Source organism: Physeter macrocephalus, chromosome 5, assembly GCF_002837175.3.
Source record: "Physeter macrocephalus isolate SW-GA chromosome 5, ASM283717v5, whole genome shotgun sequence".
Taxonomy (NCBI): Eukaryota; Metazoa; Chordata; class Mammalia; order Artiodactyla; family Physeteridae; genus Physeter; species Physeter macrocephalus.
Window position 1 is genome coordinate 29,276,985 of NC_041218.1, and position 4,391 is coordinate 29,281,375.

Here is a 4,391-nt window from a genome sequence, read left to right on the forward strand (position 1 = left end):
TGTAGATCACATACTCCCATACAGGTACCTCCCCGAGAGAAATGAACAGGAAATGTACGTTCATAGTTTCTTTCTCTATCATTTTGGGCTAAATCTGTGGAGTCTGAAGGACTGTGGTAGCCTTTATTGAGAGCTAAATAGTATGATTCCTTCCCTTTAGGTTTCTCAACTACAAGACAACGAGATTGATTCCGCAGGAAAGCACAGGCCTTGAGAAATCAGCTTTGACTTCAGGCTACAGTGAGTACACGAATTGGTTTGGTTAATGGGCTGAAAATCCTGTGATAGAACCCTCTCCCCTCTTTCAGATCCGTGATGTCTATAGATCTTAGCCCATTTAAGTTTGGTATAGCCTGGAAAAGTCCTCCTCCTCTATGTTCTCTTCTCCCATGGGTTTATTAACACCTATTAAAATCGTGTCTTTATTCTGGGACAGAGATGGACAATAAGAGTCCTATAGGATTAAAAAAGGTAAGGAATTCCACTGCCTCTTCCATCTCCTCTAGATGCTCTGTGTTCTTCTGTCTTCAGCCCTTTAACAGAGTGGAGACTGATTATGTACACTTTAGTGTGACCAGGTTCTATAGATAAGCCCAGGTTTGCTGAGCCAGCAGCCAGCTTACTCCCAAGGGATCCTGGTGCTGAAGGAATATGAGTAACTGAAATCCCAGGCTATAGATTTCAAGAGTGTTGCCTCCAATTCTTGACAATTGCATAGATGTAACAATTTATACAAGAACTAAATAGATTTGTGGGTTACCCTGTAAACTTAACCACCATGTATAACACGTTGTAGAAATTTTCTTCTATTCCTGCTTGGTTAAGAGATTTCTTTAAAAATCAGGAATGGATAGTGCCTTTTTTCAAATGCTTTTTCTGAGTCCTGTCGAGATGATCATATTATTTTCTCTTTTGGTTGTTGATATGGGGAATAATGTTGATGGATTTTTGAACGTTAAATCAACCTTGCATTTCTGCAATAAACTCCACTTGGTCATCACGTATTATCCTTATTTTTTGTTTTATCTGATTTTTTATTATTTTGCTGAGAATTTTTTCAGCTATGTTCATGAGGGATACCTTCTGTGATTTCTCTTCTGTTATGTTTTTGTCTGGTTTTGCTATCAGAGTAATGCTGGCCTCATTTAGAAGAGTTGGGAAGTATTCACTCATTATCAATTTTCTGGAAGAGTTTATGTAGAATGGTAATTCTTCCTTCAATGTTTGGGAAAATTCACCAGGGAAGCCATCTGTGCCGGAGTTTTCTTTGTGGGAAGGTTTGTAACAGCAAACTCAATTTCTTTGACAGCAGTAGAGAGGCTACTCAGAATATCCAAGCTTATTTTCAAGTGATCTTTGTTAGTTTGTGTCTTTCAAGTTATCTCTCCACTTTATCCAAGTTGTTGAACTTATTGGTATAAACGTGTCTATCCTTCTTTTCCTTTTAATATCTTTAGAATCTGCAGTGATGTCATTTCTCTCCTTCCCAATGTTGATAATGTGTGTTATCTCACATTTTTCCCTTATAAGTCTGGCTAGAAGTTTATCAATTTTATTAAAGTTCTCAAAAAACTAGCTTTTGATATCACTGATATTCTCTATTACTTTTTTCCCGATTTTATTAACATATACACTGACATTTATTATTTCCTTCCTTTGGCTCACTCTCTTTAACTTGCTTCTCCTTTCTAGTTTTTTAAATTGGAAGCTGAGGTCTTTGATTTAAGACCTTTTCACTTTTCTAATATAGACAGTACTCTAAATTTTCTTCCAAGTTCTGCTTTAGAGGAAGCCCACAAATTATTTTTTTTGGGGGGGGGGCCTTCAAGTTTTTATTGATCACAACTTATTTTTTCGTTCATCTGCAGAAAATAATTTTTGAATGCCTCCTAGTTAGCTGTCACTGCCCTAGACACTTTCATAGGCCTTTCATCCTCATCCTTACAACAGCCCTGTGAGGTAGGAATTGGCCCCATTTTACAGAGTTCATAACAGGTAGGAGATTATTGCTTCAAATACTTCTATTTGCCACATGTTTTCAAGGACTAGAGGTTCTTATTGAGTCATTTGGTCAAGAGCTCTCACTGGTCAGGGGTTCCTATAGGTTGCTCTAAGATTCCAAGAATCAAACTACTAGAATTTTCCTGCGACAGGAGTGATGGGGTCGGTGGGATAAGAGTGAAGGAAGTAGAGTCAGTAGTCTCTCCCTTTGTAGCACCATTTGAGTTTGCTTTGGTCACTTGTGCACAGCCGGGGGAGGAGACAGTGGGAGAGGAGGGAAAGTGATTTTAAGTCTTCTCACTTCTTCAGGATGAGCTTCCTCACAAGCGCTGTAATCTGGGACCCGATCTCCTCCACCGACACGGTTGGGTCCCAAGTGCCCTACCACCTTTCCAACTGGGGCCACTAGGTACTTACAGAAGTTCCCGGTGGGCTCCTTCCCAGAAGTCTGGGTCGGGTACTTGAAGGCAGGGTGGGCACCAGTGCCGGTGACTGCGATCTTGCTAAACATGGGGAAAGAGACACTGTAGGTGCGGCGGGCAAAGCTCTCCATCTCCTTCTGCTGTCAGGTGCCAGTTGGCCAAACTGGTTGCAGAGGAATGCAAGCACGTCGAAGTGATGGGACCGCAGGTCCCGCTGTAGCTGCTGCAGGGCCCGGTAGTGCTGGTCTGTGAAGCCTCACTCGCTAGCCATGTTCACCCCCAGGGACATCGAGCCGCGGTGCTTCTCCAGCGACACCATCTTGCCCCGGATGCTGCCCGCTTTGAAGTCGTAGAAGTCCTGCTCGCGCTGCGCGCAGGCTGCAGCCGCCAGGAGCAGCCACGCCGCAGCCAGCGCCGCCACCTGACTCGCTTACGAGCAGGCGGCGTGGCAAGGGCAAAGGAAGGGTGCGGCCCACAAATTTTTATATGTTGTATTTTTGTTTTAATCAGATCAAAATTTCTAATTTCTCTTTGGATTTCTTGTGACCCATAGGTTATGTCGAGGTGTGTTATTTACTTTCCAAATATTTGGAGATTTTTTCCCAAATATTTCTATTATGGAATACTTATTTCCTGCTACTGTGGTCAGAAAACATACTTGTATGATTTGAATTTTTTGAATTTATTGAAATATTTAGCATGACTTGGAATATGGTCTACCTTGGAAGTGTAATGTGTGCATGAAGATAAGAATTTTGTATTCTGTTGCTGGGTATAATGTTCTATAAATGTGAATTATGCCAGTTGGTTAATAATGTTGTTCAAATTTTCTATATCCTTATTGATCTTTTCTCTACTTGTTCTATCAATTATTGAAAGATATTGAAATCTTCTACTGTTGTGGCTTTGTCTATTTCTCATTGTAGTTTTGTCAGTTTTCATTTCATGTAGTTTGAAGTTCTCTTATTATGTGTATAAATGTCTAGGATTATTATGTCCTCTTGATGAATTGACCTATTTATCATTAGGAGATGACCTTCTTTATATCTGATAGTATTCCTTGTTCTGAAATCTACTTTTTCTGATATTGATATAAAGATTTCAGCTTTCTTTTGATTGCTGTTAACATGGTGTATCTTTTACCATCCTCATACCTGTAACCTATTTGTGTCTTTATGTTTGAAGTGAATTTCTTATGGGCAGCATATTGTTGTGTCTTGTTTATTTATCCAAATGGGAAACCTCTGCCTATTAATTGGGGTGTTTAGGCCATTTACATATTTTGTGTTTGTTCATATGGTTTGGTTTAAAACTATCATTTTGCTGCTTGATTTCTATTTCTCCCACCAGTTCTTTATTCCCTTTTCCAAAATTTTCTGGCTTCTTTGGGATTAACTGAACACTTTTTGTGATTTAATTTTAATTCATTTGTTGGCTGAATAGCTGTAAATCTTTGTTCTGCTATTTTAGTGGATGCTTTAAAGATTGTAATATACATCTTTAGCTCATTACACTCTCCCTTCAAATGATGTTATACCATTTAATCAATAGTATACTAACTTTATAGTGTGCTTCCATTTCTTCTGTGCCAGCCTTTGAACTAACATGGACATACATTTTACTTTTACATTTATTATAAACCCCATGATACATGGTTTCTACTTTTGTTTAAACAATTAGTATCTTTTTTTTTGAATTTTATTTTTTTTTATACAGCAGGCTCTTATTAGTTATCTATTTTATACATATTAGTGAATATATGTCAATCCCAATCTCCCAATTCATCCCACCACCACCACCCCTGCCGCTTTCCCCCCCTTGGTGTCCATACATTTGTTCTCTACATCTGAGTCTCTATTTCTGCCCTGCAAACCAGTTCATCTGTACCATTTTTCTAGGTTCCACATGTATGCGTTAATATACGATATTTGTTTTTCTCTTTCTGACTTACTTCACTCTGTATGACAG

The 4,391-nt window shown here is 39.1% G+C and overlaps 1 pseudogene; it reads right to left on the reverse strand.

The window, feature by feature from the left end:
• Window positions 1-2,193: 2,193 nt before the first annotated feature.
• On the reverse strand, window positions 2,194-2,900 carry LOC102984498 (glutathione peroxidase 7-like; annotated as a pseudogene).
• Between the last annotated feature and the right edge of the window lie 1,491 nt (window positions 2,901-4,391).